This window comes from Mya arenaria, chromosome 4 (genome assembly GCF_026914265.1).
Source record: "Mya arenaria isolate MELC-2E11 chromosome 4, ASM2691426v1".
Classification (NCBI taxonomy): Eukaryota; Metazoa; Mollusca; class Bivalvia; order Myida; family Myidae; genus Mya; species Mya arenaria.
In genome coordinates this window covers 29,326,139-29,340,346 of record NC_069125.1, presented here as the reverse complement: position 1 = coordinate 29,340,346, position 14,208 = coordinate 29,326,139, and the positions used below count along the sequence as shown (strand labels likewise).

At 33.3% G+C, this 14,208-nt stretch overlaps 1 long non-coding RNA gene across 1 annotated transcript; it reads left to right on the top strand.

Annotated features, from left to right (window-relative positions):
- Window positions 1-5,613: 5,613 nt before the first annotated feature.
- Window positions 5,614-8,716, top strand: LOC128232611 (uncharacterized). The gene is made up of 4 exons (XR_008260551.1): window positions 5,614-5,784; window positions 6,225-6,262; window positions 7,143-7,634; window positions 7,952-8,716. It is a non-coding gene; the product is annotated as an uncharacterized LOC128232611 (long non-coding RNA).
- The last annotated feature ends 5,492 nt before the right edge of the window (window positions 8,717-14,208 follow it).

Genomic DNA, 14,208 nt, shown 5'->3' with positions numbered 1-14,208 from the left:
CTGGGTTGATGGTGGTCTATCGATGACAATAGCCTCAGTTCAATTTTAACACAGGTATTCACCATCACAATCCATGTAGGATCTAAAACAGCACTAGCATGTGGCACTTTGGACTTGCCCTGCTTAATCCCATTTTTAACTTGTTCATTTTGACTGCCATTCTAATTGCATTTGCAATATATTCAGTTTAAATTACATAAATGGAAATATTGATTGCACAATGTGATAATTTAGATGCCCAGTATCTTCTCTTATTAATAAGTCTTTAATATGTGCAAATTATTTTTACTATATTTGAAAACATTTTAATTGTCAACAAATGTTATGACTTGAAATCAGTTTATAAATGCTTGATTAGCAATTATGTCAATGCAATTTATCTTAAAGCTGCACTCTCACAGATTGAACGTTTTGACAATTTTTTTGTCTTGAATGAGACAATTTTTGCGAAAATCCATGGAAACAAGTTATACAAGACTGCTTACAAAAAATCTGATCGAAGATTTTTCTATTAAAGTTAAAAAATTGATGTTTTATGTATGTTTCTTAAACCGTTAGTAACGATTTAAGTCATAAAACATTAATTTTCAAAGGGAAATATGAAAATCTGCGATCTGATTTTTAGTCAGCAATCTTTTATCAATGGTTTGCAGATATTTACGCAAAAATTTGCTCTTTTGAAGACAGAAAATAAAAAAGGCTGTAAAAACATTATATCTGTGAGAATGCAGCTTTAAAAATATTACAACTTACCTTCAAATATAATTTCAAATAAAAAAAGGTGGGTGCTATTTGACCAGAATGGGGGTGTTTTGACCAAATTCTGGGCGTTTTGACCATTTTTTACCAAGTGTGGGCTATTTGACCAAAATGTGGGCTATTTGACCAGGTTCCACTTTGAGATGATAATGGCTTATTAATCGTAAAAGTACAAGGAGATCATCGGCAACATTCGGACAACTAGTCCAAATAATTGTATGTTGACGGATTTTTTTACAATTTTTGATATGGCAAATCCTTGACGTACAAATTATTTGTATCAACAGTGGGTAGAGATTCTGATCGGGATTATGGGTAAAAGCATATATCGCGTTAATAAAATATCATAAAAACAAGAAATATTACGATATAATGTTATTTTGTTAAGCATTTGATGTGCTAAATAAATGTATTATAGTCATGTTTCTTTATGTTTTCGTATTACATTTTAATACGTACCTTTCTGAAATGACATAAATGTTTGCTTACAATTCCATTCTAAGCATTTTTACATGTCAAACCGATCACATCTTTTTAAGTGTGTGTGTGCGTGTGTGTGCGTGCGCATGTTCTTTCAGAAGGCCGCATTGTAAATAAGACATGTGTTAAGTTTATTTATAATATGATGCCTATGTCTTAATGTGTTACCTTCTTAAATAAAGTTAATATAATTATTTAATATTAGTTCTGCATACAAAAAAATAAATATCCAACGAATTATTATCAGTTTGATGTGTTTTTCTTCATTTTATACTGTCAAAACATAACGATACATACATGAATGGCACCTGCAAGGCTGTGGTTCACAGTTTTACAACAATCGGAATAATTCGGCCATGGCCAAGTTGTTGGCGGTGGTGTTAGTAGCTTATACTTCGGGCTCGGCGTGAGCACATTGAAGCCAGGGTCCCAGAGTGACAGTTCAACCACCGCACACATATCCTGGGCAGAACCAGTACTAGGTAACTTCACCTCTGCAAAGAACTGACAACTTCTGTACATGCCAGGGGCAGTGGTATGGTACGAATGGTCGTAGTGGCCGAGTTGTTACGATTATATTTACGAGGTCTATCTCGAAGCTTGCCGGAGATGGCTGGGTTGTTACGATTGGTATAATTGTTGTCTGTGTCAGTATAGTTTCATTTATTGGAAAGGTAAATCCTGTGTTTAAATGCATTTAATGTGCAAAATATATTTGCAATTACTTGGTAAAATATAAATATAAGCCTTTATTATCTATTTCACACGAAACATACTTCTAACACGTCTATTATTTTAGACTACGGAGACAACAAGCCAAAAATTCGATAATACAACAACAATAGGAGTACTGGGAACTTTTTTAACATTTGGATATTCAGAGTCGCCAAATAAAAAATCATCAAAGACTCTGAGGCGGCTGTTTATATGTTTCGCCGATTTTCTCGTTATACTTTAACGAATTGATACGCCGTTATCATCTCATAGTACTACCTCTCATTGTACTTGAACTCTTGCTACTTATTAATTTTTGTTAACGCCACTTAATTTGGAAAGTTGTTTGAATCTATTTATTATTATTATTATTATCATAACATCCTTGATCACAATATTTACCCACAAACCAAGGCATTGAAGATCTGCGACTTTTTTTGCAGTTCATGTCAGGATAACCACTCGATAGTGATACATTATCTGTAGCCAGTGTATATGCATGTCCTTAAATGCGATGTATTGTGAAAAAAGTCAAATACATAACTTAAACTGGTTGATATCATTATTTACATCCATCGTCCTATGTCCGTAATGGAGCAGTCAACAGGTCCATGGTTTACTTTACGGTAAAGATTACTATCTAGTATGGAGTTTAGTGCTGGCAATTTTTAAATTATGTGCTTGTCGTTGATCTCTATACGTACCAAGCTAATACCCGTATAGAGAGGTGGAGGTTATATGGGAGACATTTTCTCATTATTCAATGATAGAGGGGATTCAAAAATGGATAATGTCGTAAAATGACTTATTTGCTACATAATGGTTTAAAGCTGTCTATGGGTATAAGATAACTATATGGGAAGCAGTTTTGATATATCTTGGCCGTGATTACTAATATGATTACTATATTGAAACAAAGTGTTGACTATATGGGAGTCAGTTTTGGTAAAAAAGAAATTCCTTACTATATGGGAACCAGTTTTGGTAACTCAACGAATATATAATCATATAACATAAGACAGTTGATAAAAAGGATTCAGTGTTTGTTAAATGCAATTTATGGGTATACAATTACTATAAGGGAGTCAGTTTTGGTGAACTGCAATTTATGGGTATACAATTACTATATGGGAGTCAGTTTTGGTTAAGTGCAATTTATGGGTATACAATTACTATAAGGGAGTCAGTTTTGGTGAACTGCAATTTATGGGTATACAATTACTATAAGGGAGTCAGTTTTGGTGAACTGCAATTTATGGGTATACAATTACTATAAGGGAGTCAGTTTTGGTGAACTGCAATTTATGGGTATACAATTACTATAAGGGAGTCAGTTTTGGTGAACTGCAATTTATTGGTATACAATTACTATATGGGAGTCAGTTTTGGTGAACTGCAATTTATGGGTATACAATTACTATATTTGATCCAGTTTTTGCATCTCTACTGTAGGCTAGGCATTGAACGCACGTTACAATGAACAGCTATAATGATATATCTACAAAGTGCAATGAACCGAAACTGAATCCCCTTTGGTCAGTCGGAAGTCAACTGTTCATTTCAATATGCATGCAATGCCTAGAGGTATCAAAACTGGATCCCATATAGCATTGATGCTTTACTCATGAAATGCAATTGCATTTAACCAAAACATGATCCTTATAAGTCTACTGTCCAATTTAAAATGAATATGCGTTTGTTGTGTTATCAAAACTGGATCCCATATACAGAGGAAAATGTGTTTTTACCAAAACGGGATCCCTTACCGTCAACTGTTCGTTTCATTATAATGCTCACGGTTTAGAGATATCAAAACTGGATCCCATATAAAGTAATGCTACACACATACAATGCAATTAACCAAAACTGAATCCCTTTTAGTCAGTTAAGTCAACTGTGTATTTCAATATGTTTTCACTGCATAAGGATATCAAGCCTGGATCCATCTAGTAGATTAATACCCATACATTTATGTTGCAAAAATGCAATTAACCAAAACTAAATCCCTTACAGTCAGTTGCGTCAACTGTTCATTTCAATGTGCGTTCATTGCCTAGCCTACAGTAGAGATGCCAAAACTGGATCCCATATAGTAATTGTATACCTATAAATTGCATTTAACCAAAAACTGACTCCCATATAGTAATTGTATACCCATAAATTGCGGTTCACCAAAACTGACTCCCATATAGTAATCGTATACCCATAAATTGCAGTTCACCAAAACTGACTCCCTTATAGTAATTGTATACCCATAAATTGCAGATCACCAAAACTGACTCCCATATATTAATTGTATGCCCATAAATTGCAGTTCACCAAAACTGATTCCCTTATAGTAATTGTATACCCAAAAATTGCAGTTCACCTAAACTGACTCCCATATAGTAATAGTATACCCATAAATTGCAGTTAAACCAAAACTGACTCCCATATAGTAATTGTATACCCATAAATTGCGGTTCACCAAAACTGACTCCCATATAGTAATCGTATACCCATAAATTGCAGTTCACCAAAACTGACTCCCTTATAGTAATTGTATACCCATAAATTGCAGTTCACCAAAACTGACTCCCATATATTAATCGTATACCCATAAATTGCAGTTCACCAAAACTGATTCCCTTATAGTAATTGTATACCCATAAATTGCAGTTCACCAAAACTGACTCCCATATAGTAATTGTATACCCATAAATTGCAGTTCACCAAAACTGACTCCCATATAGTAATTGTATACCCATAACTTGCAGTTCACCAAAACTGACTCCCTTATAGTAATTGTATACCCATAAATTGCAGTTAACCAAAACTGACTCCCATATAGTAATTGTATACCCATAAATTGCAGGTAACCAAAACTGACTTCCATATAGTAATCGTATACCAATAAATTGCAGTTAACCAAAACTAACTCCCATATAGTAATCGTATACCTGTAAATTGCAGTTCACCAAAACTGACTCCCTTATAGTAATCGTATATCCATAAATTGCATTTAACCAAAACTGACTCCCATATAGTAATTGTATACCCATAAATTGCAGTTCACCAAAACTGACTCCCTTATAGTAATTGTATACCCATAAATTGCATTTATATAACCAAAACTGAATCCCTAATCAACTGTCTGGTGTAATATGACTTTATAATATTTGTTGAGTTATCAAAACTGAATCCCATATAGTTTTGTTGACTATACGGGGGTCAGTTGAAAGTCATTTTCATTTTTTGTTTATTTATTTTTTATAAAAACTTTAGCTTTATTGAAGTGTGCAATTGACTAAAATGGATCCAGTTTCGGTTTATCGCCTTATCTGCCAAAATATATAATTGGATACAATTTGGATAACTATAACCTTTGTTATCAAATGAAGGCATTTAGTTTAAAGTAAGAGCATGTTTAATACTCCACAAAAGCCATCGTACTATTATAATATTAACTATAGCAGTCCTATCGGAAAGTGATTGCAAATACCGGGTACCGGTAACCGTGCTTTTGCACCGCCCTTCAGAACGATTTACGTTAACCAAAATCGAATCCCCTATATATTCGGGTCGACGTTATATTCTATACACGGTCTGACCATTGGAATCTATACAGCCTTAAATTTTTCCGTAAAGTAAACCATGAAACTGTTGACTGCGACCATTTCAACTAGTTTTATTTCCGGATAGCACTTTAAGCTCCCGTTTTAGTATAATAACTCTTTTAAGGATTATAACTTGTACTTCCAATATGTCGACATGGATGAACAGCCTCAAGTCAACTTTGTAAGTGCTCCGTCACCATGATGTGTCGCTGTGGTACGAAAGGATTGGGATCAAGTATGCTAACAGTAAAAGATACATGATTTTACTTTGACGTTTGAAATATCAAAGACGATTATTTGAATGTTATTTTATGTATGTTTGGTTCATAATGTTACTTTGTCAAGTGTTTGTGGTTATACATGACTGGTGCATAACATTCTAAATGCAATGTCAGATTATAATTGAGAGAATTGATCTCATTTGTCCAAATTTTATTTTCATCAATTGTGGCAATGAAAGCAGATCGGATATCATGCACAGTAAAAAATTTCCTTTTCTTTTTGTAATATATCTTGAAGAATATCAAAGACTGTGGGAACGGAAAGGTTTTATACCAAGTATTGCATTATTCAAATATAAACCATGGCAATAGAAACTTTCAGAATATTAAATAACTTAGCACCTCCTGTCTTATCAGAATTAGTACATAAAAGAAAATCTAAATATAATTTCAGATACACAAAAATTCCTAGAGTGAAAACAACTAAATTTGGTAAGAATTCCTTCAGATATGCTGCCCCTGTGCTGTAGAACTCACTACCAGAAAACTACAGAACATGTTCAAACTTTAATCAATTTAAATCTCTTATGGCTTCCTGGAATGGTCAAAACTGTAGATGCATTGCCTGTAATTCCTCATCAAATTAAATTATTGTTTTCTCTTTTTCTAACTTAATCACAGCACAGGTGCGTATACCCAAATAATATTTTGTTTGCTTTCTGCCTTATTCAGTTTATGCGTTATGCTTGCCTTTGTATGTTTGCATGTCAACTTGTGCTTATTATTTTTGAGTTGTGCTTGCTTGTGACAAAGTTGTTGCATCTTTGCAGTCAATATTTCTGCTTTTGTTCCATGCATGTAAAATTGTTTAGGACATCATAACATCCATTCTGTTTTACATGTGTCGTATAATCTTATTTCTGATTTCATTAAATGTTTTATTATGTTACTGAGAATGTTTAGCTAATGTAGTTACCCTCTGTGAGAAAGTTGCTGATCAGTTCTTCTCAAATCTGATTTGGGGGGATAATTGATTTCTTAAAACCATTTTTCTTTGCAGTCGCACTTTTGTGCTGGTATTGATAATTCAGTGTTTTATTTACATAAGTTCTAAATAGCAGTTTTAGGCCACTGGTCAGGATCAGCAGCGTTTTCCACAGCTTTAGATATATATGCTTAATATGTGTGCTTTTAGATGATATATAATATAGAAATATCTAATACTTTTTCCTTTTATAGCTATTTTTACTCTTGTTGATCTCATATACATTTGTTAACGGTCGGTTAAAAAGCTCATCAGAGCTTATGTTGCATATGTTTGTGTCTTGCCGACTTGAAATAAAACTTATTGTATTGTATTGTATAATTTCAGGTTATGCAGATTGTTGAGAGCAAAATGATGAGGGAAGGCAGGAAAGAGCACCTGAGTCTTATAGTCTGGTCATGTTAACATGTTAAATGTTTAAAACACCTTCTTTTTTAATCATGATTTTCCAATATGATATCATGTGTATTGTGATCCTAAAATTGGCCTTTTTCTTTATTGGATTTTTAGGAATATTTAATTGCTTTAGACTTTGAAATGATATCATGACCGTATAGCAAAGCACAAAGTATGTTTTAATATATATTTTGCCTAAAACTATCGTACAGGCCATCCATATAGCTTTTGTTGTAAAAAAACTTCTTAATATTTGCACAATAGGTTTTAAGACTTTGATTTTTGAAGGTGATCAACAAAAAAAAGATTTTTCATAGAATTTTCTTTTATATTATGATTTAATTGCAGTATGTACTCGTGGCAAAATGGTGTTCGAGAGGTGGCGAATAAGGATTTGCTTGCAAAATTGAAGAACGATAATATGTATGTTGTATTTGTTTTCTTCTATATATGTGAATACTGTGTTTAACTTTAAATCTTGCCATGAAATAAGTATCATGTGTTCCAATTTCAATTTGCCAGTATTACTATATCATAATCCTAAAAGATCCTCTACATCTAAACTTTATGCAAAAATGTGTTTTATACATTTGAAATTCTTGTAATTTCCTGCTAACAGCATTTATTCCTGTATTGCATATAAACTGATAAATGCCCAAGATTGCCAAAAAAATGCTAACTGCTGATCTTTGATAAATGGGGATGCTTTTAATTTATATCTTTATTATTTATTTTTTCAGGCAAAGAACAGAAAGAAAGGTTCTCTTAACATAGAAAGTAAAGAAATAATGAAGTTCACACTACAGTTGACAATCTGGATGTGTTTCCTTTGTTATTTGAACATGATTAATTTTAACTTAGGTAACAAGTATGCACTACAATAATGAATATCTATATTAATAGTAATGATATGCCATTAAACATGGATATGGAAAAAATATTCTTTGACAGTGCAAGATAAGATAAATCCAGACATAGTCAGAGTCTTCAGTTAACTTGGATGTGTTCCATTTGTTTCATCCACATACTTGAAATTTGTCTTGTAACTACATGTATTTTTATGAGGTTAAGTGGTGAGTAATCAACCATTTTCTTATTTGGGGATAGTATGTATTTATGTTGACACTATGTGTACCTTCATTTTTCTGTACGAAACAAGACCAAATGTGTCATTTTAGTTAAACCATTTTAAACTGTATTTATTATACTCTTTATTGAATACCCATTCATATATTATCTAACATTTTAACAAATTTAACTGTGTTGTTATATTGATTATATTGTATTGGTGTCATAGTGTACATGTACATGTCCATTCCTAGCCTTCAAGATAAAACAGATATATTTTTTGTTGTAAAATGTGTTCTTTATGCATTTACATATAGAGTGGCTACAGAGAATTCAACATTTTTCTTACAAAATATCTAAGGGTTTCCCTGCATGTGATTGCTACATTCAGTGTACCTCTTGTTATATAATACATTATATATGATCAATAAAACAGATTAAGAACCAAAGCTGTTGCTAAATACTTTTTAAAAGCTGTATATGTACAAGACAATACTGAGACTGTATAGACACCAATGTTTGTTTTACCTTGAAGATGTATAGATTCCAATGCTTGCCTTCAGTTGAGGCTGTATAGATTCCAATGTTTGTCTTCAATCGAGGCTGTATAGATTCTAATGTTTATCTTAAGTTGAGGCTGTATAGATTCCAATGGTTGTCTTCAGTTAAGGCTGTATAGATTCTAATGTTTATCTTAAGTTGAGGCTGTATAGATTCTAATGCTTGCCTTCAGTTGAGGCTGTATAGATTCCAATGTTTGTCTTCAATCGAGGCTGTATAGATTCTAATGTTTATCTTAAGTTGAGGCTGTATAGATTCCAATGTTTATCTTCAGTTAAGGCTGTATAGATTCTAATGTTTATCTTAAGTTGAGGCTGTATAGATTCCAATGTTTGTCTTAAGCTGAGACTGTATAGATTCTAATGTTTGTCTTCAGTTGAGACTGTATAGATTCTAATGTGTGTCTTAAGCTGAGGCTGTATAGATTCTAATGTTTGCTTTCAGTTAAGGCTGTATAGAATCCAATGTTTGTCTTCAGTTTAGACTGTATAGATTCTAATGTGTGTCTTAAGCTGAGGCTGTATAGATTCTAATGTTTGCTTTCAGTTAAGGCTGTATAGAATCCAATGTTTGTCTTCAGTTGAGGCTGTATAGATTCCAATGTTTGTCTTAAGGTGAGGCTGTATAGATTCCAATGTTTGTCTTCAGTTGAGGCTGTATAGATTCCAATGTTTGTCTTCAGTTGAGGCTGTATAGATTCCAATGTTTGTCTTCAGTTGAGGCTGTATAACGTCCAATGTTTTTCCCTACTTGAAGCTGTATAGACTCCAGTGTTTGTCTTAAGTTAAGGCTGTATAGATTCTAATGTTTGTCTTAAGCTGAGGCTGTATAGATTCTAATGTTTGTCTTCAGTTGAGGCTGTATAGATTCTAATGTTTGTCTTCAGTTGAGGCTGTATAGATTCTATTGTTTGTCTTCAGTTGAGGCTGTATAGATTCTAATGTTTGTCTTCAGTTGAGGCTGTATAGATTCCAATGTTTGTCTTCAGTTGAGGCTGTATAGATTCTAATGTTTGTCTTCAGTTGAGGCTGTATAGATTCTAATGTTTGTCTTCAAGTGAGGCTGTATAGATTCCAATGTTTGTCTTCAGTTGAGGCTGTATAGATTCTAATGTTTGTCTTCAGTTGAGGCTGTATAGATTCCAATGTTTGTCTTCAGTTGAGGCTGTATAGATTCTAATGTTTGTCTTCAGTTGAGGCTGTATAGATTCCAATGTTTGTCTTCAGTTAAGGCTGTATAGATTCCGATGTTTGTCTTCAGTTGAGGCTGTATAGATTCTAATGATTGTCTTCAGTTGAGGCTGTATAACGGCCAATGTTTGTCCCTACTTGAAGCTGTATAGACTCCAATGTTTAGAATCTATTCTTAATTAAAGTTGAGGCTGTATAGATTCCAATGTTTGTCTTAAGCTGAGACTCTATAGATTCTAATGTTTGTCTTCAGTTAAGGCTGTATAGATTCCGATGTTTGTCTTCAGTTGAGGCTGTATAGATTCTAATGTTTGTCTTCAGTTGAGGCTGTATAGATTCTAATGTTTGCCTTCAGTTGAGGCTGTATAGATTCTAATGTTTGCTTTCAGTTAAGGCTGTATAGATTCCGATATTTGTCTTCAGTTGAGGCTGAATAACGTTCAATGTTTGTCCAAATTTTGGGCTGTATTGAATCCAAGATCTCTCAAATTTGAAACTGTTTAGATTCCAATATCTGTCTTAATATGAAGCTGTATACAGTCCAATGTTAGTGCTACGTTGGAGTTGAAAAGAGTCCATTGTCTGTCCTACGGTGTAGCTGTATAGATTCCAATGTCGATCGAACAGTGAGATATAATTGTTTATTTCATTGCAAAGTATTTATTTTATTTAAAATTGTCATCTTCTGTCTTAATTATTATCTGAAATCTCAAAAAATGGGGATAATTTTGTTTCATATATTTTACGACATTTCAATGGGGGTGTATAGATTCCAGTGGTCAGACCGTGAGCGTGTATAGAATATAACGTCGACCATATATTCGATTTCGTTTCCCATATAACACTTACCGTATAGAGATCAACAACGAGCGCCAAATACAAAAATTATTCGCCTGCTTGACCATTTAATTATTATTTACTAGTATATAATGTGGTTGTCAATGGTTAGTATTGAATTGGTTTGTTTCTTTGTCAATTCGCCCATATGCTTCATTTGCGTCGCGTTCGAATTATTTGTATTAAATCGGTAATCAGTCTTTGAAAATCTTGTTTGACACACAGGGGGCAGAAACAAATTATTTTCTTTTTCGTTGTCATGGAAAAGTGATCTGAATTATGTGGTTGAATAAGTAAGCCATATTTAAAAGTATCTATCTCTAACCCCCGCACCCCCATGGTGTGTCACTTTTTATGATACCCACTATAGGGACCACACTTGTTATAATCCTGTTGTGGTTGTGAACTGTCATTGAAATGAAATGTCCCTTTTATGCAAAGATTGTACTGTACTGTTGAGGAAATTCTTTCAAGTGGCAAATTCTTTACTGAAGAATACCAAGTTTTGAATGATAGTATTTATTACACACAAGTTGACAAGTTGTCACATCATTTTGTTGCTCAGTGTTTCATGTTAACTTAATAAGGCCCAAGTTCTTATAACTCCTTCAGCATAGGTCATTTGTTTTTTTAATCTAGGCAAATAACATATATATTATCATAACATTTTAGCATTCTCAACTCTCTTTTATTAAAAAGGTGAACAATTCCTGAAAATCGTTAATATTGCACTAAATGTGATGAGCTTAATCCTTGGGTTATGGGGGAAAATGGCCATGAATTCATAACAAACAAAATTTATTATGTGGAACAGTAAATTTATAATAGCTATTACTAAATTGTTCTTGGAATATATTTTTTGATACAACAGAAAATGTTATCATGATGCAACTTTATAACATGCTTTTCATATTTAAACAGATTTACTATAAAGATGTTATAAACAAAAGACACTGAATAACAAGCTGTTTTTTGAAAATGAATTGATTAGTACAATAGCATGGCTATATACTTCATTGATGAAAAGTTTGTTTTTAATCCTTCTTACTATTTATTTACAAAAACTGAAAAGGGACACATTTTATACGAAACAACGTTGTCATAGAAATTGAAGCACAAGTTCTAAATAAAATCTTATAACTAATACTAAACTCTACATGATAGATAGATAGTTCTTTAGTTAGTTATGTATATATATATATACACCAATATACATTAATGGCACTATTTATGTCTCAGCGACTAGTTTTGAATTCCCTCTCCCAAGTTTGTTAAAATTGCGCAGGCACGCACTATCAAGTCAACACTAGAAAAATCACATTCCATAGATTCAGAATTCTTTGAATTAACCAACTGTAATGGTAAAGTGCCCTGCAAAATTGCATATCTATTTTTCACAAGTCCTATAACACGCTCCACTAAAATTCTAACAGAGGCTAACTGTCAAGATTTTTTTATCTCTTGAGCAGGCAGCTGCTTCTTGCCACGTGTAAAGGAAGGTAAAATAAGTTCTGCGGAACATACACTTGCAAAGTCCTCTTGCAAGGTGAATCCCCTGTCTGCCAGAATCTGGTCTACAGGCAGATGTAGTGAGCGGGATATAAAGTTGCTTTTCCGTGTAAGTTCAATATCTGACACTCTACCACCCCAAGCGTTGGATAAAAAAATAACTGTACCGCGGGGATTGCAAGCTATGAGGAATTTTACAGTTGTGTGTTTTTTATAGTTACTATAACACTGAGCTTTGGCTTTCAAACACTTGGGATTTTCAACGAAGATTTCGAAGCAATCAATAATTGATGTAAGTCGAGGATAACATGCTTTAAAAGCTGCTGGTGTGGCCTCAAATATACTGTCTCTATCAGGCCAGTTTAGTAAAAAACCCAACTTGTAATTCGTAATTCCAATCCACTTCCAAAACATGTCAATGACAGAGCTCTTTCCTGCCCCAGCCTGATCAGCAAGGTACTGGAATCTCGGATTTTGACGCAGCTTCACTAGTCAGAAAAAACTGTTGAATGTTGCTTTTAAAGCTTGCAGTTTTTGCCGATCTAAGACCTTCATTAACATACATAAATGTTTGCAAAAACACCGCCCATTTGAGTCCTGTGTAAAATTTTGATTTTTCATCGTTATCTTTTATTACACTTGTACTCAACTTACACAGTTCTTCTTTCTTAAGCTTGTCCATTAAATCATCCTTCTCTTTTCGGAGGTTATGAATTTCTGTGTAGAGGTCGGAATGCTCCTTATTGGACATGGATGTGGAGGAAAGGCATGGTGCTTCATGGAATGTGGGTGCGCCAACTGGTTCGTCGAAAGCTGTGAGTCTGGTTGCATACAGTGACTCTGTAGACTCAAGGGCCTCTGTGTTTTCATTAATGGTCTGTAGGTGTTCCGATGAAGAGCCATCATTGCTGTAAAGACTTCGTCTTTTTGCACTGTTGAAGCGAGCAAGGCGTTGCTGACCCTTTACAGATGATGTTGATGTCCTAGTAAATATGGATGGAACATGGTCTGGATGCTCAGGGTCTTTGCTTGGTTTACCTGAAGTAGTTATGAAGACATGTTTACTAAATAACATTTAATTTTCAATATACACAATCCTAAGGTTCAAGATTTATAAAACGTTACTGTTTGGATCAATTTTCTGTATGCTTATATCATTCTCAATAAGATTTTCATTAATCTTTTATCTTGATTGTATTTTATGCTTTTCGGTGGTTTATCGAAGTATAACGGTGAATTATATCCTGACTCACTGGCCACTCAGTGAAAATTATCAAATTTGATACTCGGATTAACGTAAAAAAAAAGTTAACCAAGCGTACTGAAAGCCGGAAACAATATGACGATGACGTCGTTAAAATGACTTCATCTTTGCGATGCTTCCTGATAGAGTTTCCCGCAAATATCGACATTTTATTGAAATAAACCCAACAATAGTAGAGTTTTAGACATAAAATAAACAGAAAAATTGTTGGAATCAATGTAATATCATGTTATAATTTCACTCGTGAACACCAAAAGTTGTTATTTTCACTTGTGGCTGTGCCACTCGTGAAAATATCACTTTTGGTGCACACTCGGTGAAATTATAACGTGATATTACATCGAAACCAACAATTATCCTCTATATTATGGAACAGTAATTAATTATGGATATATTCCATTTAAAAAAGGTGGATTAAATACTGATTTAACGAAAATATTCTCAAAGATCAAATTTGTTGTGGAGAAATTCACTTAAAAAAATGTCAGTAAAAATAGTTATTTCAGTAATTTATCTGATATTATCAAATTTTCAATAATGACAACAATGAAGTTTACAAGAAGCAACA